Source organism: Lynx rufus, unplaced genomic scaffold (genome assembly GCF_022079265.1).
Source record: "Lynx rufus isolate CCGP_SWC_20201006 ecotype Redwood Valley unplaced genomic scaffold, mLynRuf1.p SCAF_4, whole genome shotgun sequence".
Classification (NCBI taxonomy): Eukaryota; Metazoa; Chordata; class Mammalia; order Carnivora; family Felidae; genus Lynx; species Lynx rufus.
The window spans coordinates 123,505,464-123,532,614 of NW_025814856.1; the positions used below are offsets into that span (position 1 = coordinate 123,505,464).

Sequence of the window (27,151 nt, forward strand, 5' to 3'; positions counted from 1 at the left end):
CCGTGGATTCCTTAACAGCCACATTTAGCCAGAGGAACTCTGTCCGGGGCAAAGCTGTTTCTTCCACATATCACCCCCTCGTCACATCTTTCCTCGTCCACATACTGTTCTGGCTGCCCGTGTCTTGGGGGTAGCCACACTTCATAAAGTCGAGAATGTCAGGTCCACGTTGACCGAAATAAAGACCCGCTGATCCCTAGAGCTCCAATGCCAAATTTTGCCTTCTGGAAAACCCCTGTCTTGGCCAGGAGGCAATCAATCAGAGATGTAACCACCTCCATCTGGCACATTATGACATGGAACCTCACTATTAACACATTTGTGATTCATCTTGTCCCAAGGAGCGGTGCCAGGGATCAAACCACATCCTCCCTCCCCGTGGCAGCTGGGAGCACTCTAGCTTCCCAGCATGCAGAGTTCGCACATTGGCTCCCGTGACATCGCAAGTAACAATTCTTTTAATTATCACACCTTCCCTCCCCCTCCCCACCCACTCCACAGACATTTTGGCACCATGGGGATATTTTGCAGCCGGCAATCAGTACTTTTCTTAATTGACTGAGTGTGTTCCAATAACGTGAAGCCTGGTATTATCCACTATGGAATGAAAGGGGCAGTTGCTTGATGCTGAGTTCTGTAGTTACAACGCCCGGCACGTGTTTGGTAGCTTTTACCTCCATAAGCATGCTGTAGTGTTTATTCATAATTTTTAAAAATTATTTCTCTTCATTGTCTATACATGTGAATGTGAATCTCCCTAGGATTGAACTCGAGGACGGTCTGATTATGGCCCCAGTCCATCCTGGCAGTCTCGCTTCATCTCCCATAGCCTACCCTGCATATATTGGGGTGCTCAGTGTCCTCCATCATTCCCCACTTTTCCGTCTCTGTAGTACCTTGCTTCTTTTTCATGGAATCCACTTCTGATCTCCTTTTCCACATGCCAAATCTCACCCATCCTTCAGTGTCTCAGTTCAGTTACTACTCTTCTATCACTTTTTCCAAGAACCCTGTTCCCTGGGGATACACCTTCAGTGCTCCCATAAATTTTGACATATGCCTTTACTATAGGCCTTAACACAGTTTGCCTTGAATTATCATTAGCTGGTGTAAGACATATGTCCCTAACTAGATTGTTACTTCTTTTAAGGATTTGTTCCATGCATCTTCTTAGCTAAAGGTTGGCGTCACATCTACAGAGGGGTTAGCGTGGGGAATGGGTTTAAGGAACCAGAATCAATCTTCATTGAGCATTCTGTGTGCCAGGGACTATACAAAGCATTTTACATTCTTCATTTATCCTCAAAACAATGATCCAAACAATCCAAAAGTGGATTTTACTCCCATTTCCTAGATGAGAAAACTGAGGCTCAGAGAGGATAGTAATTTGTATCAAACTAACTCAGCTAGTGAGTGGCTGAGCTAGAATTCACAGAATTTTAGAATTCTAGAATTCTGACCCCAAGCTTTTATTCTTGCTGAAACACTCCCCTATTTTCCTAGTAAAATTTGAATATTGTTATGTTAGAATAGCCAAGTTACTACCATAATATAAAAATGTAGGTAAAACTACAGTCATCGTTCAACAGAGAAAACACTGCTATATTTCTAAGGAAATCAAAGTATATTAATTAAATCAAAGTATATTAATATAGCTGAAGTCATCCACACCAAAAAAAAACAGGGAACAGGGCACCTGGGTGGCGCAGTAGGTTAAGCGTCCGACTTCAGCCAGGTCACGATCTCACGGTCCATGAGTTCGAGCCCCGCGTCAGGCTCTGGGCTGATGGCTCAGAGCCTGGAGCCTGTTTCCGATTCTGTGTCTCCCTCTCTCTCTGCCCCTCCCCCGTTCATGCTCTGTCTCTCTCTGTCCCCAAAAAATAAATAAACGTTGAAAAAAAACAAAACAAAACAAAACAAAAAAAAAACCAGGGACCAAACAGAAGTTTATGACTTAACCAGGAGTTGAATTTATTTAAATTCAGACTTGATACATAATAATTATTTTATTATGATATTAATATTATATTATTATTCAAATCCCCACAGAACTATGCTAGACATGAAAATAAATAGGACTTACCCTGCCATGTCCTTATAAAATCTTTTTGTTTAATAAGAAAGAGATATGTTTCAGAGTTTTTTCAGAAGATAGTTCGTGTCAGATATGAAACCAAGATCCTTCATTTCATTTTAGCCTGAGAGATTGTGGGTAGGGGAGTAGAAAGTCAATCTCTCACTGATCTTTTTGATCCTGGATTGGAGAGTATGAAAGGAAGGGAGGATGTGGCCAAGGTCGTTGAGGAAGGGCACCAAAGAGGAAGGAAGGGCAGTAAAGTCAACACATTTCAGATGCTCTTTATCTTGTGTTTTATCCCCTGTTCTTGCCCCAGCTCAGCCCTCCCACTCCCCCCACCCCACTGGTTTCTATGACCCTTTAATAACTAGCCAAATGCTAGTATAAAACCTTTCAAGGTGAAACAAGACTATTAATTAACAAGGCCATTAATCAAGAAACTAGGCCATTAATTTAAAAGGGTTTTTTTGCCAAAAATCCCACATAATGTGAAGTAGTATGAAGATCAGTGGCTTGAGAAAGCACAAGGGGGAAATCTTCGCTTCCCAGCTCCTTTTTCAGTATCTGTCAGAAGGAAGTTCCCGGTTCTTGTCTGGTGTAGCCAACATCACCCTGTTATGAGAAGCACGAGGCTCTAGAAAAGGTTGGGCAAACAAGGTATCCCAATGGGAGGAAAACGGGTGCTAGTAAGAGGCTTTGAATATTAGGGTTTTTCCTTTCCTAACTGGATCTCATTCTGGTTGCCCTCCTCACCTTGGGAAGAAAGTTAGTATTTCCCCCTCCCAGCCTCAGCCTTCCCTGGGCAGGTTGAAGCCAGAGGTAAGGCTCATTCTTCTTCTTGGGAAGAGAGGTTAGAGAGAGGCACAGAGCCAGAGCAGCTGAGATTTTGATTGGTTTCTCCTGCTGCCAGCTCTCGTCGGCTTCTGGTGCCCACACAGACGTCAACGATCATATCTGACATGGTCTATTTCCTGCAGCATGTGCAATTTGCCCACCTGCATGGCAATCACACAGGTTTAACCTTGATCAGGGTCTGACGCATTAACCAATAGGCTTTAAAATGTATTTTATAAAATAACAACATGGTACGAACTTACAGATACTCTATTTTCATTAAGTGACTTTCTTTGAAAAATGGGTCGAGTTGGTCTATGGAGACTTTCAAAGTTTGTTTTTTATCATTATTGTTCCTATTATATTGATAGATAATATTGATAGTATAAATTCTTAGAAATAAGACTATTTCAGACACCAGTATTTGCTCTTTGTTAAAACTGGAAAGTTTGTGAGGACAAATTATTACGTCCTCACAGTCCAAAGCCCCTGACACGCACACCCTGGTTACCCAGTGTCTAGTGTAGGACCTGACATCTATTAGAAGCTCAAAACTGTTCAATGGGTGAATGAGATCAACAAAGATTTCTCAGGAGCTGTAGTTCCGCCTATGATTCACAGACAATCAAGCTCCTCCCTAAAAGTCTGCAACACAGACAGAAAGTCAAGATGGCCAATCCCCTGAGGCTTAAGTGAAATCAAGGTCACATAGATAAAACCTTGCAAAGATAATATAATCCAGTATCCTAGATTTCTGTTGAACTGACTTGATATGGAAAAAGAGCTTTGAATTTAAAGAGGAAAAAAAGATTTTTTTGTGTCCATCAGACTATCATTTTCAAATATTTATATCAAATACTGTATTCACTGACGTGTTCATCAGGGAAATTGAAGAAACTGAAGGTTTATATGGAGATGCTGAATAAAAGATATGGACCAAGGTATTTTGGAAAAGCATTTTTTCTTTCTGTTTATTTTCCTTTGTGCATATTGCCAACTCTTTCTACATTTTCTAATACCTTCTCAGTATATATATACATATAATAATTGGATTATAATTGGATTGAATCTTTGTTGGAGTCCCTATTTTTGGAGTACTTCTCTCCTCTGTCTCATGGATGCCTTCACTTTGATGGAGGAATATCTCTAGTAGCTTCCCAAGAAGTATGCTGTTCTTAAAACCAGGTGATTTCATCTCCTTCTAGTTCTGCCCTCATGCATTTTTATTTATTCTTCCATTTCTTTTTTATAATAACTTTATTGAGATACAATTTATATACCATAAAATTCACTTTTATAATGTGTACCAATTCAGGGATTTTTAGTGTATTCACAGTTGTGTAACTATTATCACTAATTTTAGAAGATTTCCATCACCCTAAAAATAAGCCCCATGCCATTATCACTCACTTCTTCATGTCTGTTGCCCTCTCTCTCCCTATGAAAATTGATAATCTACTTTTTGTTTCAATGTCTATTCTGGCCATTTCATGTCAATGGAATTTTACAATTTGTGGTCTCTTGTGACTGGCTTCTTTCACTTAGCATGACATTTTTTTTTTAATTTTTTTTTTTAACGTTTATTTATTTTTGAGACAGAGAGAGACAGAGCATGAACAGGGGAGGGGCAGAGAGAGAGGGAGACACAGAATTGGAAGCAGGCTCCAGGCTCTGAGCCATCAGCCCAGAGCCTGACGCGGGGCTCGAACTCACGGACCGTGAGATAGTGACCTGAGCCGAAGTCGGACGCTTAACCGACTGAGCCACCCAGGCGCCCCAGCATGACATTTTTGAGATTCATCTATATTGTGGCCTGTATCCATACTTTATTCCTTTTTCTATTGATGAATAATATTCTATTTTATGGATATGACATAAATTCATTTATCCATTCATGAGTTGATAGACGTTTGGGTAGTTTCCACATTTTGGCTGTTATGAATAATGCTTCTTTGAACATTTATGTGTAAGTTTTTGTGTAGACATACGGTTTTATTCCACTTGGGTATATACTTAGGAGTGTGATTGCTGGGTCATATGGTAGCTCTGTGTTTAACATTTTGAACAATTGTCGAATTGTTTTCCAAAGCAGCTATGCCATTTTACACTCCGACCAGAGAGCTGTCACACAGGTCACAGAGTGACAATTCTCCAGGAATGGGGCTTTTCTGGGACTTCCACATCCTTTCTGCTTCCTCCAATAACTGCCAGAGCTGTTGGCTTTCACAGCTACCATTGTTCCAAGGTGCTGGGGCGACGATACGGGATTCAGGAAAGGTTCACTGTTCTTGTTTATACCCAGCTACTTTTTTCCTTTTAATTTTTTTAACATTTATTTATTTTTGAGAGACAAAGTATGAGTGGGGGAGGGAAGAGAGAGAGGGAGACACAGAATCCAAAGCAGGCTCCAGGCTCTGAGCTGTCACCACAGAGTCCAATTCAGGGCTTGAACTCAAGAACCACGAGATCATGACCTGAGCCGAAGTCGGACGCTCAACTGACTGAGCCGCCCAGGTGCCCCCAGCTACTTTTTTCTTGAATATATGTTCCTTAGATTGTTACAGGACTTTGGTTAGTTCTAGAGTTATGAAAGAGTTAATTTTGACAGTTCTTGCCAGTGTTCCTGTTGTTTTTATGGAGTAGGAGGGTTTGGAGGTTATTTTTCCACTATTCTAGAAGTACCTCTCTCCCTTTATGTCTTTGTAATAAAAGACATTTCTTTCCTGGAGCTGTAGTAGGATATTTGCAAGAAAAAAAATGTGTGTTCCTTCTAGCATTTTGGTCCAGACCCTACATTTATGTTATTATTCAGGAACAATGGATTTTAAATTTTCCGCTAGCAGAATATCAGGTAGTAAGACACACCAGAAGGAAAGATATTCTTGGTTAAGGCCACCTTTCTTTTAAATTCCCATATGATCAGCAGTCTGTTTTATTTCAGTCTGAAGCCAGATCCAGTGGTTATGTTTATATTTATGTTGTATACCCAATAACACTCTGGACATTCCTGAATTTGAGAAATGGCTCCTCAGAAATGCAGATATCATTTTGAACTCTTTATTGTTCTCTGTACAGCATAAGGACATTAGGTTACATTTGTGGCGTTCTTGTCATTAATAAGAGCTTCAATATTTTCTAGCTCATGTGTTTTTTTCCTCACAGTCACCTGTGCAACAGCTCAAGCCGTCAGCTTATTACCTTTTTTAGATGCTGGACGTTGGCTCGGAGGAGTTAAGTAACTTGCCAGAGAACAACCAGTTAATATGCACCAAGGTTAGGAGTTGAATCCAGGTCACCTACATTAAAGGTTAGAGACCTCTTCACTATACCATCCAGTGGCCTGGATCCCAGGTTTTTGATTGTTGTTTAATACAAACCATCTGATGCTTAAAATACCTATACAACATCCAGGATTTTCTCAAGCATCTAAAATAAGGGGGCTGGGGAGGTGAGTCCATGAATGTTTCCAATAAATTATGCTTTACAAGGGAAGGCTGGAGCTAAATACCTTTGCTTTTGGAGGGGCGGAGGATGTAGACGGGACTATGAGGCTTAACTTGAGCTCATCAGCTTATCTGAAAAATAATTCTGCATGCAGGTCTGCAGATTTGTACTTTTTCTAGTAACTTAACAAATATTTACTAAGCATCCATTATGTGTCCAGAGCTATAAATAATACTGACAAATCCTCTACAAAAAGAAGAGGTGACATACAAAGTAAAAGGTATATATGCCTCTTGACTATCGTGATTTTCTGTTTCATTCAATACTGTATGCCCATATCCTTAGGACATATGCATATCCTGTTACATAATTGGTGTTCAATAAATATTTATGGCATTAATTAACTCACAAGAAATTTCAGATATTTTTAAAGGTTATAAAAAGAGAAAATGGGGTAATGTAGTATACAGTGTCTGGGCACAGGGAGCTATATTATACCACATAATTAAGGAAGGATTTCTGAGGAGAGTATCAGACACTCTTGTCATCTGACCTGAGAGTAAGTTATGGCTTATATTTTGAAACCTACTTCAGAAGCAACCACAGAGAAAACTCCTGACTTAGCAGCTATGTTTATGCTTTCAGATCACAAGGACTCCTGAAATGTCCTTTCTTGTTCCCTAGAGTAGAATGGCAGGGGTGGATGCCAGACCACACTGGGGTCCATTGCTAATATTTTCCATCGGCCAAGGGACTCAATGGATATTTCCTTTTAGCTATAAGCTGTAGGCTTGAGAGTGTAACTTACTTCAGGTTAACTTTATACTAATTTTTTAAAGGAGGATAAGATGGCTTCAGGACATATATATTGATTAGCAAAGTGGTACAAGTTACCATAATCCAGAATTCACCCTTAGAAAACAAAGTGACAAAGGTTCATTAAACACATACTGCCAATATATTCTCAGTTGTTCTTCAGGCATGGATACAGGACTAACTGGAGAAAAGCCAAAGATTTGATACATGTAGGTTAATGGAAAAAGGTCCGATCACATGTAGTATTCGTGTGAACTGCAGTAAGTTATTTGAGGCCCACAAACCTCAATGTTTCCATTTCACAATGAGCATGATAACATTTACCCAACTTGGGTGATGGGCATTGAGGAGGGCACCTGTTGGGATGAGCACTGGGTGTTGTATGGAAATCAATTTGACAATAAATTATATTTAATATAAAAAAAATTCACCCAACTTGGAGCTGTAAGCATGAGGGACATGTACGGAACATCACAAGCAATAATGGCAAGCAGTAAGTGGTAGCTGTTAGCCCTATTGTTACCAAGAAGGATTCATCTCACAGATCCTTTGCAAATCCTCTTCTGTTATTTCTATGGACAAAGATATAAAGACATGAGTGATTATCAGTGTATTGTCCTTAGTACTCTTTTAAGGAAAATGAAACATTAACTTTTAAAAAATGGAAATCCTTTCTCTGATTCTTAGGAGTAAAGTATGTGTAACTACATACACTTTAATTTTCAGGTATGATCAAGACTGTTACTAGTAACATACTAGGAATCAAAGTAAGGACCAATGCAAGTAGTATGGTAGAGGTTACTGGGATTTCTAATTCAGTCTTCTGTTAAGGGGCCTGGCTGCTAGACAATGCTTTGAAAGCATGACAAGATGCCTACTATCCACATGAACACGTAAATTATTGGAATTCTTGCCATTTTCAAGAATTGTGGTTTGTTATCAATATATTAGTAACATCATCTTTAATTGACCATGGCTTTCTATTGTGGCTTTTCTTGATTTTTTAAAAGGTGCATCAATGTTCATTTATATTTCTTTATTTATCATATTTATGGTTAGCCCTTCAGGGCCTAGAGATGACTGTTTATATACCTGGGCTTTTTGCTTTCAATAGTTAGATTTTTTAACATGTAGGTTCCAGAGTTCAGTTATGAATCATCGCTACCATTTGTCTTTGGCACTGACTTTGGGGAAAGGTTTGTGTTAGAGTGATTTATTAGGAAGTATTCCTAGAAAAACAAACAAACTAACTAACATAGGGGGACTGAGGAGTGGGACCGTGAAGAGAAGGAGGTAATAGACTTTTTAATGCACCCTTCCACAGAGCAACAAAGGTCTAATTTTTTCATCATCTCATTGGTTCCACAGGCACTATCTGTTATTTTAGCCTTGAAAAGAGCTAGTAACTTAAATCACACAGTACATTCCCCAGGTAGCTGGAAGAATAGTTTTCAATGGCTTTTTTCTGATTTCCTCTGTGCCCAAAGCAAGAAACAGCATGAGGATTATGCACAAGTGAATGAGACAAAACACGCAAGACCAAAAAGGTTTCTAAAATGCATATGCTGGCAGCATGAAAGCATTAGCTTGTCTTTCAAACAATCATCAGACTCCCAAACCTCTCCTGCCTTCCTTTTGCCTCTCCAAACCTGAGCACTCCATTGATCAATGGAGTGATTTTAATCTTGATGGCTGGCATATATGGTGTGATTGCCCTGGTCGTATTCCAATCTAGATAATTATATCTCCTCTTCCTCAAGCCTCCTGTTGCTGATATTCTGAGTGGCATTCTTTCCTTTTTAACCAACTGCTCCGGGGCATCACTGTGAGGTGGTAAACAGTTGGAGGGAGCTGCCCCAGAAATGGTTGCACATCAGTGGTAGGTGTGCTGTCCTGGTACAATTTGTCTATCAGCTTTGTTCAATATTCAAACCTTGTGGCATCTTTCAGGAAGAAAAGCCTAGAGAAAAAGCCTAGATCTTACGATCATTCCTAAACCCTTAGAAGATTTGAAGCATTGCTCTCCTGAGGATGGAGATAACACCAACAAATAAAAAGTGATAGACCTTTCCAGAGAGGGTGATTAATGTAAAGGGGTTTCTCAATATGAAGTATTCATTGATAACCTATCATAAAATTAGCCTTCTGTTCAGGTTACCCACAGGTATCATACCTCCGTGCAGTATTAGGCATTTCTAAGTTAAGCAAGAGGGGCATTAAAATAGCCCCCAAGGGGTACCTGGGTGGCTCAGTTGGGTGAGCGTCTGACTTCAGCTCAGGTCGTGATCTCGTGGTTCATGGATTCGAGCCCCGCATTGGGCTCCATGCTGACAGCTCAGAGCCTGGAGCCTACTTCTGATTCTGTGTCTCCCTCTCTCTGCCCTTCCCCCTCTTGCATTCTGTCTATCTGTCTCTCTCTCTCAAAAATAAAAGAAACATTAAAAAAAATTTTAAATAGCAACCAACTATACCCAACAATTTACTTAAAAGAAGATGCGTTATCAGCATAACATCAAAACCATCACGCTTTATGTGAAGAAAACTTCATTGTGACTAGAGATAACAGAGTTCAGACAACATTATTTCAGAGAAAACACATTCCAATTGGTCACCTCCATTAACAGATATTCTCCAGACAAGTTCCTTATCTTCTAAATAAGCCAATGTCTCATTTTCTTAAGAAAAAAAAAGTCACCATACTCTCTTGTCATTTTTCTGGTTCATGGTTGTGTCCCTCCCTCCAGCTCTTAGGGGAGGGACACTACTTTACCTAAAATAATCAGTTAATTTGGTTTAGGGAACAGAGATAAAATATTTGAATTTCAGAAAACAAAAATTTGAGTTCTTCAGAAGAAATGTGCTTGCATTTACTTCTAACCCTACAAATCACTTCAGGAAAAGAAAATATAGTCCCTTTTCTATTTTAGCAAGGGAAATGGTGGGGAAAGAATTTCAGAAGCACACTTATATCTATTGCTGTTAAAGAAATTCTACACGCTCTTCAGACATTTCCTGATAGTTGTGGCCTCCCCACAATCCTAAGGAAGCTTGGAGAAGGCAGAAGGCCATCTTCCTGATAGACTTTTAGGAATTGCCTTCCTTCTTGATTCTATTAGTGTTACAGAAGCAAGGGCTATGATGTCCATATCCAGATCAAAAGTATAAATATTTCTCCAAACTTAAGAACTTTTCTGCTTTATGTATATCTTTCTAGTCACTACCCAATTTGTCCCTCCTTCCCCACAACATGACCAATAGCCCATAACCAATAATTAAGGCTGCTCATGGGAAAATGCAAAGAGGGCAAGTTTACAAATTCTTTGGGAGTTCATCTCATGTCCTTTTCTTCTGATATACAACACTGCTGGAGGCATCTGGGTACCCAAGCTTCACAAAACTTTTGGTCAAGAATGGGAAGGCACAAAATGTTTCTTTGCTGATCCATAGCTCACTCCTAAGACAAAATGCCTCCAGTAGGCTCTTCTCCTTAGAGAAGGTAGAGAAGACATTAAAGAAGGTTTTGAGTCAAGGGGCACCTGGGTGGCTCAGCCGGTTAAGCCACCACCTCTTGATTTCAGCTCAGGTCATGATCTCATGGTTGGTGAGTTCGAGGGTTCCTTCTTTGCCCCCATCCCCCCACATGTGCTCTCTCTTTCTCTCTCTCTCAATCTCTCTATCTCTCAAAAAATAAATAAACTTTAAAAGAAAAATAAAAAGGCTTTGAGTCAAGATAGCCAAAGGGAGGGGTGCCTGGGTGGCTCAGTCGGCTGAGCATCCAACTTCAGCTCAGGTCGTGATCTCTAGGTTAATGAGTTCGAGCCCCGCGTCAGGCTCTGTGCTGACAGCTCAGAGCCTGGAGCCTGCTCTGGATTCTGCGTGTCCTTCTCTCTTTGCCCCTCCCCAACTCACACTCTGTCTCTCTCTTTGTCAAAATAAATAAACATTAAAAACGAGAGAAGAGAAAGAGAGAGAGAGCCAAAGGGAGCCAAAGAAGGCCAGAAGCAGACTTTCAGAAACTTGCTTCCTTAATTGGGTTACGATGTAGAACATCATAATTATAGTTGAGGATTAAGACTCACCTACAATTATTCCTATTTTGTGAATGAGGAAATCAATACTCGTAAAGGTTAAGTAATTTGCTCAAGTTCACCCAGCTGGCAAATGTTGGCATCAGGACAAAGCCCAGAACTCTCTGACTCCAAATGGCATACTCTGCCCAGATCCCGTGCTCTAAATAACTTTATTATAAAATGCGCTTTGCTGATGCAGACTGCTTTCTATCAGAAGCCAGATGGATAAGATGGTTTGTCCCACATATCACAGGGGGTGGGCGACACACAGCATTTCAGGATTCACTCTGTACAACCTGACGGCCCATCGCCTTATATATAGCATGTCTGAGAGAGGAAATCCCTCCACTCCCTGTCTCCGTCTTTACCTTTGTCTTCTTCCAATTTCTAAAGTACACTCATGCTGTCTCTAATTTGTATGTAGTAACCATAATATTCTATTCGTTGTTAAAAATAGATTTAGCCCCCTCTCCTTTTCTTCACCTGTAAATACACGTGAGGTATTCTTTCTCCATCTCCAGAGGCTTTAGTTCACTAAAGCTCTAACATGAGCCAATATGTATACTCATGTTAGATATTTAGGGGTGGGATTGGGGTTATGGTTATTTTCAGGCAATCACATTTTTGTCATTATAAAATAAAGGCTTATGACCACATCTCTAGGCCAACCCTCATACTTTACATATGAGGAAAGAAAGTCCCCTGAGGTAATTTGCTCCAAGTGCCAGTGATAATTAGTGCCAAATCCAGACCCAAGATTCCATTTTTAATCTTCAATTCTGATGATTTTTTGATTAACCAATTCTCTGTGTAACATGTTCCTAATTTACTCTTTGTTTACACCATATGTGTAAAGCTGAGTTCAAGCAGGTAAATCCACTATACCACAGCATTCTGATGTCAGGAATAATGTCCGATTTCTCTTCAATCCCTAGAATTTCCCTTAGTGACTGGCACATGGGAAACACTCAAAAATATGTATGTTGAAGAAACAGATGACCAAATAGGTTTTTAAATAAAGCATGTTCTTAAAAACAGCTAAAAAATTAGAGTAAGCTTTTCTTGTGATGTCTTTGTTTCTTGATGAAACCCAGCGTATTTTATTGATTTTTAATTTATCTATTTATTTTTAATTGAAATTCAAGCTAGTTAACATACAGTGTTGTCTTGGCTTCAGGAGTAGAACCCAGTGATTCATCTATTACATGTGACCCCCAGTGTCATCCCAAAAGTGCCCTCCTTAATGCCCATCACCCATTTAACCCATCAGCCCACTCATCCCCCACCCCCCGCCACCACCAGCAACCCTCAGTTTGTTCTTTGTATTTAAGAGTCTCTTATGGTTTGCCTCCCTCTCTGTTTTAATCTTATTTTTCCTTCCCTTCCCCTCTGTTCATGGGTTGAGTTTCTCAAATTCCAAATAAGAGTGAAATCATATGATATCTTTTAAAAAATCTTTTCCTTTATAAAGTTATGTTATAAATGCTTCATCAAAATAAAATGATCTCACCCAAAATTGCAACACTATATTTCAGATTCAGCTACGTTAAATGTTAATAAGAAGGTTCTTTATTTACAGGTATTTAATGATGATTAAAAAAAAACCTTCAGCAAACTTTGCTAAGACTTCTTTATCTACGTATGGCTCAATCTGTGATTTTTCCAGTGTTAAAAGGAACCCAAGTTGATTCTAAAATCAAAGAACAGACAGAAGTTCAAGTGGGTTGTAATCTTGGCAAAAACATGTTCTGCCAAGAAAAAAAAAAAAAAAAAAGAATTCAGCCTCCAAATCTGTTACTGTGCATGCATCTTCTGGTTTTCCTTTTGTATGAGCAAAGTCCAGGAAAGAGAATCATAGCAACACATAAAGCAATGGAGTATATTTTGTGTGACTAAAAACATAAAAATTGCTCGTTTGAAATTAGACCAACTGTATAACTCCTTTTGAAAAGTCAATTTGTAGTTGGCCACCCTATCACCACAATTATACTTCAAGTTTGGGTATATAACCTTATGTTCCCAGAACTGCCATGAATAACATTGTATTGTATTGTATTGTATTGTATTGTATTGTATTGTATTGTAAGTTTATGTATTTTGAGAGAGAGAAGGACAGCACAAGCCAGGGAGGGGCTGAGAGAGGGGGAGAGAGAGAATCCCAAGTAGGCTCCACACTGTCAGCACAGAGCCCAATGTGTGGCTCAAATCCACCAACTGTGAGATCATGACCTGAGCCAAAACCAAGAGTTGGATGCTTAACCGACTGAACCACCCAGGTGCCCCTGTCATGAAAGCATTTTAAATCATTGTAATTAGCCTAATTGCCTAAATAGCACCTAATCTGATGCTACTAGGTAGAAATAAGTTTTTCTAATATGTTTTTGCTTGTATTTCACTATTTACAGATCTGCAGTTGTCCTTTTCCTTTGTTATCATGTTTCCCTTTGCTATCATGAACATCCCAAAGGTGGATACAACAGCTTAATTTGAGTTCCCCCCTGTAGTAGTTATTCAAAATTTCTGTTCTGAATAGCTTTTAGCATTTAAATCCAACAGTTTTCACATGTCCATGAAACCATGCTCTATCAGAGAAAACAGTGCTGTTGGGGCCTCAGGTTAAAGGGACTTAGTTTTAAATTTTTTTTTTTTCAACGTTTATTTATTTTTGGGATAGAGAGAGACAGAGCATGAACGGGGGAGGGGCAGAGAGAGGGAGACACAGAATCGGAAACAGGCTCCAGGCTCTGAGCCATCAGCCCAGAGCCTGACGCGGGGCTCGAACTCACGGACCGCGAGATCGTGACCTGGCTGAAGTCGGACGCTTAACCGACTGCGCCACCCAGGCGCCCCAAAGGGACTTAGTTTTAAATGTGCCCCCAAACTCTTGTTATAAGACCATTTATTCTTTGTAAGGGCCACTGGCATCCTCAAAGTTCATTCTCAGAACATTAGACTGTGAACTTCTGGAAAGGAGAGGGATGATCCTATTCACCATGTATCCCCTGAATCTAACACATTGTCTAGCACACAGTAAGCACTCAATAGATAAATGTTTGTGGAATGAATGAATAAATATAGCAAACTTCTTCTAGAAGGTAGCTAATCATCAGTATTAAGATTATTTTATTGTTTAGGAGGCATACCTTGTGAATTGTGTGTTTCAAAGAAAACATATGTTGGGAAAGATGTCCCGGGATATTTTTCATTGCTATCAAAATAAATAGAAAAGCATTCTTAGTATTTTTCTGTAGCATCTATGCTATCCTTAATGTATGGCTTGTCCAGTAGACAAGCTCTTCAAAGCCTGGGCTGCATCTTTCAATTCTCCTCATTGTCCATCCAGTGCCTGGCACAGAGTAGCCAATCAGTAAGTGGTTGTTGTTATATGAATGGGAATATATATAAAATAATTTTACCAAAATTTAAAAAGGCTTGGTAGCAGAACATTAGTAATGCAAAGAAGAAAAGAAAAGAAAAAGCTGACATGGAAGATATTCTCTAGAGAATCATCAGCATAAACAGGACAAAGAGAAGTAAGTGAGTAAATATTACAGATATGGAGGACAATGCCCAATCCTCTGTTCATCTTTTCTCCAAGCTTGAGTGAGTTGAGGTCCCTAAAAACCCAAACCTCTTTTTTATTAAAAAGCAGATTAATCAGAATTAACATGAAAGAATATAATGCTATGAGAAAATTAATCATGGCAAGGCATTTTTAGTTGTCAGGTTGATTGTATAGGGTATATCACTCAAACAGGAAAGAGAAAGTATATCAAAGTGTTTGACTAAAAAGAGTTTGAAAAGAAATTATTTACTATGGTGGGCTGGATTGAAGGAACCAGTAAGAGATTGGGAAGTACCCCCAAGACTAGCAAGAGTACAAGGCCATGTCTGAAAAGACAGACAGAATCATGCAACTGGAGCCAGATCCAAGTGGAAGCCTTAGAAGAGAACACCTCACCAAGACTCTTACTAAAAAAGGAACGCAGCCATTTTCAAAAAGCACCTTGAAGGAAGTGGGTGAATAAATACTCCATATTATTTCCCCTGCCCTTCAACCTCCTACTTCTATTTAGCACCTTCCATCAGTGGAACACAAATGCAAGCTTGGAGCACAGATGGGACAGAGAATGACCTGAGCGAGGCAGTGAAGGTAAGGAAGGGTGAATGGAAAGCACCAGCACACAGCTGGCTTCCCTGAGAGCCCCCTTTGTCTCGGATGCAGCCATGAGTCTCACATCTGTCCCCTAGAATGCAGCTAGATGAAAATCATAAGCCTGATTCTTGAAGAATCTCTTAGTTCTCTAGCTTGGTGAATCTAAATGTTTGGTTTTTTCTTTTTTCCTTTTTGAACCCTGGATTATTACTTTTGATGAAGTAGACTGCCACATAAAAGGGATACTTCCTCCTATCTGAGGATTTGACATAATCATCTGCCAATCAACTGGTTAACTCAAGCAGGAATAACGTTTGCTCCCAGACTGGAGCAAACAAAAAACGAAAAACATTTGGACTGGTTGTCTCTACAACTGTGGCAGTCGAATCAGTACAGAAATTAAAAGCTACAAAAAAATCAGCATTACAAAATCTGCAATCCACCCATTGCCTAAGATGGTGATGGGGACATTGTTCATTTTACCCTGGGAACTTCTAATTTTCTATTTTCAAATATAGGATAAGCACTGGATCTAAATTTAAATGTGTCATTACATTCTTCCAGGATAATGAATGCAGGTTTGCTATTAAAAATTGGATCTGTGCCCCTTCTTTTTTGTCTCAGGAATATCTAATAAATAAGAATCTATGTAGACAAAGAGGATATGTAATTGAAACAATACAATCTTTATAGATTCTTAAAAATGTTCTGTTTTAGAAATATGTAATTGAATTAGAATTCTAACCTGTTTCATTCCAAAATTCTGCATGACCAAACCCCTAATTACTTTATTCCACTTAGCTCCAGGCACACTGGCTTCTTTTCTCCTGTGGGTGGAAACATAGCTTGTGAGGGGGGAGGGAGCAGAGAGAAACATCACAAGTCACTCCCTGTGAATATATTACTCCGTAGTGTCCTTTTCAACAACTGTCAAGGTAATTTGTTGATATGATGATTTTTAAGAAAATGGTATTGAAGAGATGCCAGAGGAAGCAGTGCGAATAATGCATTTAAAAATACAATGGTCAGGGGTGCCTGGGTGGCTCAGTCAGTTAAGCGCCCGACTTCAGCTCAGGTCACGATCTCACGGTCCGTGAGTTCGAGCCCTGCGTCGGGCTCTGGGCTGATGGCTCAGAGCCTGAAGCCTGCTTCCGATTCTGTGTCTCCCTCTCTCTCTGCCCCTCCCCCGCTCATGCTCTGTCTCTCTCTGTCTCAGAAATAAATAAACATTAAAAAAAATTTTTTTAAATACAATGGTCAGACCATGGGACCAATAGAGAGGGGTTTTCGTGCTCACTTAACCTCTCAACAAACATCCTCTTAATAGATGCCGGAAGATAGTGGAGGCACATTTTAAATTGGAATTTGTTGCTGAAGAATTCTATACCCTTTCAAATTGTCGTATATTTAGTAAAGCATCATTTCAGATAAACAAAGTCTCAGGAATTATAAATTACATAGGCATAATGCAAATGCCATGAAAATTCTTAGAAGAAACATGACAAAATAATTCAACAACAATATCCTGGATCTAAAACCCAAATCATATCATAGAAAGCTGAATGTAGAAGAAAATAAAATTTTCAGCAAATACAGATTAATTAGGGAGTCAATACGTACTGCTAATTCTTAATGTTGCTAATTGTAGTTTGAAATGTTTGCATATTTTAAGTTAGCACCAATTTAATTTAAAAACACTCTACATGCTTTGTGAATTACCAGAGGGGAAACAGCAATCATGAAAATATAGTATACTTGGCAAAAGAATAAACATTAAAATTTAATTATATTAATAATACTACCAAATATTAAGGCCAGGAACCAGGATAAGTGTTTTATATTATTGCCTTTAATCCTCACTGAAGTCTCTGAGATAGCTATTTATGGTGCATTTCAAAATCAGGTCTACTTAAATGTGATGTTTGGGGGTTATTAATATAACAGTAGGATAGCAAATCCACATTATAACTTGTATCCCAGTTTTCACTGATTTGTATCAGCCATTGGTAATGTCGAACTGTTAAATATTCTAAGGCTGAATTCCAGCTCAGCAGAAGAGATTGTCGTGGACTATAAGTGATGCCTATTTTCAGATTTTCATCAAGTATATCACATATTTGCTGAATGAATTCCAGTTATAAAAATAGAAAACATAAAATTGCAAACATTGAGACCAAATGCATATCTTATGAAAGTAGTTATAGATGGAATAGTGCATCTAACAAAGGAAAAGACTCAAAAGTCATTTAAAAATCTATCCACATTTAAAATAAGGAATCACAGAAAACCTAAAAGAAAAATGAATGGGCAAAAATATACCACAACGTATGCCAATGCAAAAAAGAAAAAGAAAACAGGAATCACAGCATTACTATTAGATACTATGGAATTTTTTAAAAAAAGAGGGACCATATAAAAACTTATGAAATAAGTCCAAAGCTATCTTAAGAGGCATAGACATAGTCTTTTCTCTTTTTAGAGACATTAGAATGAAAATAAATTATCTGACTAATGACATTAGAAAATAAATTTTAAAAAATAAGAATTGGGGCTCCTGAGTGGCTCAGTCGGTTAGATGTCTGACTTCAGCTCAGGTCATGATCTCACGGTTCATGAGTTCAAGGCCCGCATTGGGCTCTGTGCTGACAGCTCAGAGCCTGGAGCCTGCTTCGGATTCTGTGTCTCCCTCTCTCTCTCTCTCTCTCTCTGCCCAACCCCTACTTGTGCTCTGTCTCTCTCTGTCTCTCAAAAATGAATAAATGTTAAAAAAAATTTTTTAATAAAAAATAAAAATAGAAAAGTAAGAATTACTATCAATCCAAGAGGTAGAAATCCTGAAATATTAGTAACTATTGCCAAAATTAAAAATTATCCAAAAATTGTATCTTTTAAAATGTGCCATAGTCAGTGGTTTTATGGCTGAGCTCTTTTAAAAGTTTAAGGAAATAATACAATATCAGCTCTCCAAGCTGCTTGAGGGCATAGAAACAGACAGAAACCTACCCAGTTATTTGCCACACAAGTGGCACAATTCTTATACCACAGTCTGAAAAAGAAATGCATGTGTTCACAACCACACACATGTGCACACACACATTATAAGGAATTTTTGGAAAGAAAAAAGCTCACATCTATTATGTGAAAAGAAGCAGATTATAAATTGTGTCTGTTATGATTTTAATTTCACAAAATACACACAAAGACAGGTGCACAAAGAAGCTGTGATGGATTTAAAGACCTATAGACATATTATAGTAATTTTCCTGCATGGTTAGAGTATAGGTGATTTTTATTTTCTTATTGACGTTTTTTCATTTTCATAATTTTCTTCACCAGCATGTACTACTTCTGCAATGCAAAAAACAACTAATGGTATTAAGCCAAAAGAAGCAGCTTAGAGAAGCAGCTTCTCTCTCTGCGTCTCTGTCTCTGTCTTTCTCTCTCTTTTTTTTTTTTTTTTTTTGGTAATGATAAAGTTCATGCTCACTAAAGAACAGAGGAAAGACTGCTAAGCCTAGAGCCATAAACGAACAGAGACAGAGAGAAGGAAGAAAGGGAAAGAGAGAAAGAGAGAAAAGAAAAAAAAAGAAAAAGAAAGGAAGGAAGAATTCCCAGGTAACAAGAGGTTGAAACAAAAATGTCGAGAAGGCACTCATGGAAGTTTTAAAAACCTTATGTAGAAATCTTGATAGGATAGAAACTCCTCCGTCTAAGCCTGCTGGCATAGAAGGAAGAATCAAATTGCTTCAGGAATATTTGCCACAATCACGAATGTTCTCAGCCATTCTTCAGTTCTAGGATCACAGTCAAGATAAATATAAGCTCTGTGAAGGCAGGTACCTTTGTTGATGTTGTGCAGGAGTTTCTAGAACAGTGTAGGATCCCGCAGGGGCCCAGTGAACGTTTGTGAAATGAAAGAACGAGGGTTTGCAGTAGAGCACCCCCCGGCTCTGTGTCGTGGCCTCTTCTCTTCAGAGTATTCTCAGTGGCTTGGCCCACAGCAAGAATGGGTTTCAAAGCGAAAGGTAACACCAACAGATTTTAGAATGAAGACCAAAATCATCTTGACAGGATTAGCCAGACCAAATTTCACAAGAAAACAAAATAGAGACTGATCTCAGTATAACTCAACTGGGAACCCAACATCTGACTAGACTAACCCTTGGGCTGTGTGGATAGGAGTGAAATATTCAGAAGTAGGCAAAGGGGAATCCTCCTGTACTCCATGTTGGTCAGACCACATCGCACCTACTGAATCTAGTTCTGAGTCCTGGATCGTATAGCAAACATTACTGGGTAATGCTTATTCAAAAGTACAAGACAATGGCTTGAAAACTCTGCCCTGTGAGGGCTGATTTAAAGGATCTGGGGATATTTAAGCTGAGGAGGAAAGGCCTGGAGAGTACAAGAGAGCTGTCTTGAGGAAAAGGGGTTAAACATGTTCGGTATTACTCCCTGGAGCAAACTATGACCAAGAAATGGAAAATGCTAAAGCAGATTCAGCTCAATATAAGAAGCATTTTATAAAAGGTATGATATGCTCTGACTCGATAGAAGTAGGTCCCTGTCACCACAAACGTGTAAGCACTAGCTAGATGGCCGTCTGTAAGGAATGTTCTGGAAGGGATTCCTGCATTGGATGATAGGTGACACCATTCTATCTTCCAACCTGGAGAACTGACTTTTGTTTGCTCTATAAAACATGTAAAATTCATTTTTCAAATGCCTTTGGGGGAACACAGCCTCTGGAGTCCAGACACTTCACACTGTCCCTATTGTCTTGCATTCTAGCTGCTTCACAAGCTTATGCCATGCCCAGCTCCTGAGGCATTTAAGTTTGCATAGTCTGTAATGTCCAGTCCAGTTCCAAGATAATTGGCGTCTGTGACTCAACCTCACCACAGAGCTGTCACAGAATTTTCTCCCACTAGGAGGCAGAAGGGAGGGGAACATGGCAAAGAAATCGGTGAAGTATAATAGATCCATGTAGACAGTGAGCCCCAATTTAAGGCTGAACTATTCTGCTCTATACAACTCCAGCACATGGTACACCCCCTAAAGACTCCTTTTCTTTTCCTCCCTCCCTCATTTATGTTTCAATTCCATAGACTTCCTTTCTCCTGAGCCTCTAGGAACTCAGACTACATTGAGAGTAAAACTCTCTACTTAGGATTCAGAAGTTATTATCAGCTCAGCTCAGAAAAGCAACCCTTTGAGTTGACTTTTCTGACTACTTTTAGCCATTCCAGAGACTCGGGGCGGGGCCCTGGCTCCTCTGTTCTGTGGTTGGTGTAATGCTGCCACCTGCTGATTATTCAGGCAAAGTGCCTGAGGCATCTGTCTCCTGGCGGGCAGAAATGTTTCAAACTTATTAGGCAGTGAAGCAGTCTTACCCAGGCAGGGTCCACCCACCTGGGACGGTAAAATCTAACTCTGTGAAGACAGTCCTGTGCTGAAAAAAGTAATTTCTAACAAATATTAATATTAATAATGGTACATATTAATGATATTTATTAATATTAAGTTATTAATATAATTTATTAATGATATTAATAGTGACAGAATTCTAATTGGTAATGTTACTCTGTCACAAAAATTTATACATATATATATGTATATATAATCTTTTACATGTACAGAAAGTCTTCAAGTATTCGTGTATCCAACATGTATTATTAAATATTACCCTCATCACAACCCACAAGTAATCTATCATTACCACATTTATTCTTTTTCCCATGATGAAACATTCGGAGAGCATAAATGGCGTGCCCTAGATCACACAGCTAATAAATGAGAGAGTCAGAATCTGAATCTAGTAGATCTGGTTCCAGATTTTCTAAATGACTCAGTTATGGGACCTGTATGCATCTCAGTAACATATGATGTAGAGAAGTTAGCCCCCTTGAGCTGTGGGATTGGCAGAGTGGGGGACCCAGCAGTCTAAAAGGGGCATGACAAACCCATTAGATGGCTGATGGTGGTTTGGAACAGGATCCCTCCCGTAGTGGAGGGTTTGAATAATAAGATCTAGCTAGGAGAAAAAGACTGGTAGGTAGAGGTAAGGTGGGAAGTCAAGGCCCCAACCTAGTGAATTAAGGAGGAGCTGTAGTTCTTGGGCATATTAAGAGTCTGTGGAAAATTCCATTGTAGGTGATGAGGCTTCTAAAGTTCTCCCAAACCTGGCCTAGATGGCTTCAGCAACTGAGCTGGGTTGGCCTGGGGGTGCTGGTAGTACTTCCATCACTCCCACCAGAGGCCATACTGTCTTCCCATAAGTCTTGCTCTCCATATCACTTATTAGGTGTGAGGACATAGGAGTAACAAACAAACACGTTTGAATTTGTCTGTTTGTTTCATCATCTATTGATCTATTGTAGCCACCCTGGGTGGGGAAGTTTCTCACCTTTTGTATCATTTAATTGCTACAACCGTAAGGGAATGTTTAGAATTTTGCAAACCCAATTTCAAGATGTTTATTGTCTAGTTGCTGAAAAGGTGGTTTATAGGCAAGAAAGATTTTTAGTTTTCTGAAGAAACTAAACCATCTGTAAACTGGCCCACATTTTTCTTGGTGACTCTTTCTAAATGATTCAGATGCATGTATTTGACTCCTAAAATACAAGATAAACAAGCCTCTATTCCTGGGAGAACTATGCCCAATTCCACCATTTGATCTCACCATCAAAGAAAAACTCTCAAAATCTGGTTGTTTCACAAATACACTTAAATGAGTTTCGGAGGTTATTTTTGTTGTTTTTGTTGTGCTTTAGACTAGTGTAATTAACTGAAGGTAACGGTTATAATTTTTAAACATCCATCTTAGAGGAAATTACTCTTTTTACCTTTTAGAGGCCCTTTATGTTAGTGGTTGTTTATTTCCATTTGGACCAGATTGATATGGACCAACCAGCATATGGAGGAATGAACTGCAACATAGAATTTTGTTCTAGTACTTGAATGCACAATTTCATCTTAGACTTGTAAGAAGAGGAATAGCAACCATTTTATATGAAGCTTATACTCAATAATAGTAATTGGTTAGGGATTATCTAGTAAGTTCAAAGACTAATGAGGTACCTGGAGTCCTTCACAGCTTGCAGTGCAAATCTTGCACCAAAACATATAGAAAGAGGAAGAGGTTCCAAAGCTGTTTTGTCCGTCCTTCAGCAAGGTTCAACCCAGCTATCGAATATCTCTGGGCCCTTTAACATTTACATGGTATGAGGACGGAGAGTGAGCGGTAAAAATCAGTCCCTTCTTGCTTTCTCCTGTCCCATGCTCTGTCTACTGCAAAGTGGTTCTGGGGGCTAAGTAGAATGTGGGTCCCAAAGCACGTAAACTGGAACAAGAGTCTTGTGTAGAAAACTTTTGACGATCAGCCATCCACTCTGGAGGGCTAGTCAGTGGAGAGGCCCCAGCCAAAGTGATGAGGGCCCTTGGGTGGTACCAAAAAAGTATTTGACATTCTTCATTGAGAGTTTGAAAGGTTTCTGCCCTAATCATCAATTATTTCATACCCATAGTTGATATAAGGAGAAAAATAGGTGATTTGAAAGACAAAACTAAGAGCCTAGAAGACTAAAAAACTAAAACTCTAGAAGAGTTTTAATATTGGTTAATTATAACAAGAGCAGTGAAGTCTTAAATATTATACCATATTCTGTAAATATTACACAAGTAAATTTCCTATAATAAATATACAGCAGGTATACACTACTTCCTTTGTCAACAAGTAAACAAGTATTCTGTTACCCAGGCTAAGGTCTCTGTAAAGATTGTACCTCATAGTTAAAGGGAAACTTCACAGGGAGTTCCATATAAACTACTCAGTTTTGTAACAGGTGATTGTTGGTTCGTTTGTTTTACTCTCCTAGGTCTTTGTTATAAACCTCACACTACACTGTTAGTGTTTTTTGTTTAAATTTTTTTTTTTTAACGTTTATTTATTTTTGAGACAGAGAGAGACAGAGCATGAACGGGGGAGGGGCAGAGAGAGAGAGGGAGACACAGAATCGGAAACAGGCTCCAGGCTCTGAGCCATCAGCCCAGAGCCTGACGCAGGGCTCGAACTCACGGACCGCGAGATCGTGACCTGGCTGAAGTCGGACGCTTAACCGACTGCGCCACCCAGGCGCCCCCAGGCGCCCCTTGTTTAAAGAGTTAGTTGTTATTTTAAAAGATTTAGAGAATTGAAAAAAAAAAATCTTTAAAACTTACCTGCACCTTTTTTTCTTACAACACTGCAATGATGTCACTCCACTGTCTTCTCACTTAGATCATTTCCAGGGAGAAACTCTCTGCCTTCCTTAACTTTGTTTCCTTTGTGTATAATGTGTCTTTTTGTTTCTGGCTGATTTTAAGACTTTTCTCTTCATCATTTGTGTTGGAAAATTTCACTTTGATGTACCTTGGTACAGTTTTCTTCTTGGTATATATTTCTTGTGCTTGGGGTTTGTTGAACATCTTGAAAGAAACTTTTTTTTGAAACATTTCTTCCAGTGCACCCCCTCCTCTTTGGGATATTCCAATGACCTACGTGTTCCATTACTTGGCTTGTTCCATGGCTCACAGATGCTCTTTTGATTTAAAGAAATTTTTCTTTAATCTCTGTTTTTTACACTTGACCTTAGCCAAAAGGCTGAAAGCTATAATGTCTGTTTTGTATTAGGGATACTTTCTACTGCTATGTCTTCAATTTCATGAATTTTTTCTCCTGCAATTTCTAAAATGCTGTTAATTCCACCCAATATGTATTTTACCTGAGACATTGTAGTTTTCATTTTTGGAATTTCTATTTGGGTATTTTTTATATCCAGCAGTCTCCTCCTTATCATATTTAATCTTTCTTCTAGCTTCTTAAACATATGGACCATAGTCAGACCATTATCCTGGTAGGTAATTCTAACATCTGTGTCAGTTTCAGTTTATTGGGTTGTTTTCCTCACTATGGGTCATACTTTTCTGCTTCTTTACATGCCTGATATTTTTTGTTAGATGCCAGATATTGTAGATTTTACTTTGTGGGTGCTAGATATTACTCTATTTCCATAAATATGCTTGAGCTTAGGTCTGGGACACAGCTGAGTTACTGGGAAACAGTTTGATCCTTTCAACTCTCACTTTTAGGATTTGTGATGTGGGGGGAAATGCTCATTCTAGGCTTAATTAGTCCTCACTCCTGAAGTGAGACCTTCTGAGTACTCTGCCTCATCAGTGCTCTGAGAATTGTGAGGCTTGGGAATCTGGCTGATGGAAGCATTGCACTATTCCAGGCCTGCATGAGTGGTAGGCACTGTGTCTTCTAATCCTTTCCAGTGATTCTTTCCCTAGTCTTTGGTGTTTCCTCAGGAGCTGATCAGCCCTCTGGTAAATACTAAGGGGGGTTTCTGTGAGTTATCTCTTTGTGAAGATCTCTCCTCTCTTCCACTCTTCCCTGCAAACTCCAACTGGCTCAGTCATTCCAGACTCTTAGTTTTATCTTTTCAACTTAGGGAGTCTGCCAGGTTCTGCCTGGGTCTGCCCTCCCTCCCTACACCACAGCCTGTAAACCGTCTCAAGGCAGGAAGCTGAGTGATCATAGGGCCCACATTATTTGTTCCTGCCTTTCAGGGACAGCTACAGCCATTTTTAATTATCTGATGCCAGTACTCTTGAAACCATTTTTTCACATACCTTGTCCAGTTTTTTAGTTGTTTCAGGGGAGGGAAATATAGTTCTTATTACTCCAGCTTGCCAGAAGCAGAAGTCTTCTTTAAGTCTATAACCAGAAACCATTTTCCATGTTTTACCATTAACCATAGAATAAGAGGTAACAGCAAGGTCAAAGACATTGTTTTCTCAAATTTTCTCCCATCGCTCTAGGTTTCAGCTATTAAAAACTTACAGTCTCATATTAAACGGCTAGTATCCAAAATCTATAAAGAACTCCCCAAACTCCACACCAAAAAAACAAATAATCCAGTGAAGAAATGGGCAGAAAACATGAATAGACACTTCTCTAAAGAAGACATCCACATGGCCAATAAGCACATGAAAAGATGCTCAACATCACTCCTCAGCAGGGAAATACAAATCAAAACCACACTGAGATACCACCTCATGCTGGTCAGAGTGGCTAAAATGAACAAATCAGGAGACTATAGATGCTGGAGAGGATGTGGAGAAATGGGAACCCTCTTGCACTATTGGTGGGAATGCAAACTGGTGCAGCCCCTCTGGAAAACAGTGTGGAGGTTCCTCAAAAAATTAAAAATAGATCTACCCTATGACCCAGCAATAGCACTGCTAGGAATTTACCCAAGGGATACAGGAGTGCTGATGCTCCTGTACCCCAATGTTTATAGCAGCACTTTCAACAATAGCCAAATTATGGAAAGAGCCTAAATGTCCATCAACTGATGAATGGATAAAGAAATTGTGGTATATATACACAATGGAATACTACGTGGCAATGAGAAAAAATGAAATATGGCCTTTTGTAGCAACGTGGATGGAACTGGAGAGTGTAATGCTAAGTGAAATAAGCCATACAGAGAAAGATAGATACCATATGTTTTCACTCTTATGTGGGTCCTGAGAAACTTAACAGAAGACCTTGGGGGAGGGGAAGAAAAAAAAAAGTTAGAGAGGGAGGGAGGCAAGCCATAAGAGACTCTTAAAAACTGAGAATAAACTAAGGGTTGATGGGGGGTGGGAGGGAGGGGAGGGTGGGTAATGGGCATTGAGGAGGGCACCTGTTAGGCTGAGCACTGGGTGTTGTATGGAAACCAACTTGACAATAAATTTCATATTAAAAAAAAAAAACTTACAGTCTCTGATTTTTAGATTTTCACTTTAATGGAGGCTGAATTAAAGAATATGGAGTTTATAAACTTAGATTCTACAAAGCTAAGCTTCTTTCTCTTTACTCTGACCCCAGGATGGGATAGTTGGAATTTGGGTTGGGGCGACCACCTCTGGAACCACATCTCCACCAATTATCTCTGTTCAGACAGATGGGCAGTTAAGACTGGTGGGAGAGAGTCCTACAAGGAGATGAGGTGCTGCTACCCTTATAAGCAGGGCTTCCCTTGAGGGCTGGATCCAGAACACTTAAGCAGAGGTTGGACTGCTTGTTTGTGTGCTTTTTGCTTTTAACTCCTCTGCAGCAGCTAGTTCTTCAAGCAAAGGTAAATTCCCTGTTTCTCACTTAGATACCAAATAGCCAAGCATGACATCCATCAACAACCCCACTCCCCAGACCCACACCCAACCTTTCTCCTAGGACAAATGAGGCTCCTCGTTCTGCTACTTGTAGAAGAAGGGCTATTCTCCAAATGCCCTCTGCCCAGGTGACTTCCTCTTCTAACCCCATAAAGCATTTCTTATTAAAGAGCAGCAAAAAAATCTTACAATTTAATCTTTAGCAAGTTGATCCTCTAGTAGCCACCCATATCCCCCACCCCCGCTAAAGTAACATATCTATGCAAAAAGTTCAAATAGATTTAGAATTTCCAGACGCTTATGTTTACAAAGTTGTTATCTGCCCTCACTTAACACTGTTCTTTCTCTGCCCCTTCCAGCCTATTGCAATGACAAGAGAAGCAGTCTAAAACATGAGCACAGACTTGTAGTCATATAGAGTCCAGATGAAGCTAGCTAGGTTCTTATCTAACATTTCGTTAAAAAAAATAAATAAAGAAAGAAGATATACATGTCTTAGTCAGTTAGGGCTGCTATAACAGAATACCACACATTGAGTGGCTTACAAAC

General features: G+C 39.4%; 1 protein-coding gene across 1 annotated transcript in view; it reads left to right on the top strand.

Annotated features, from left to right (window-relative positions):
• Positions 1 to 27,151, top strand: part of ITPRID1 (ITPR interacting domain containing 1) — a 207,274-nt gene that overhangs the window by 170,400 nt on the left and 9,723 nt on the right. The window lies entirely within an intron of this gene.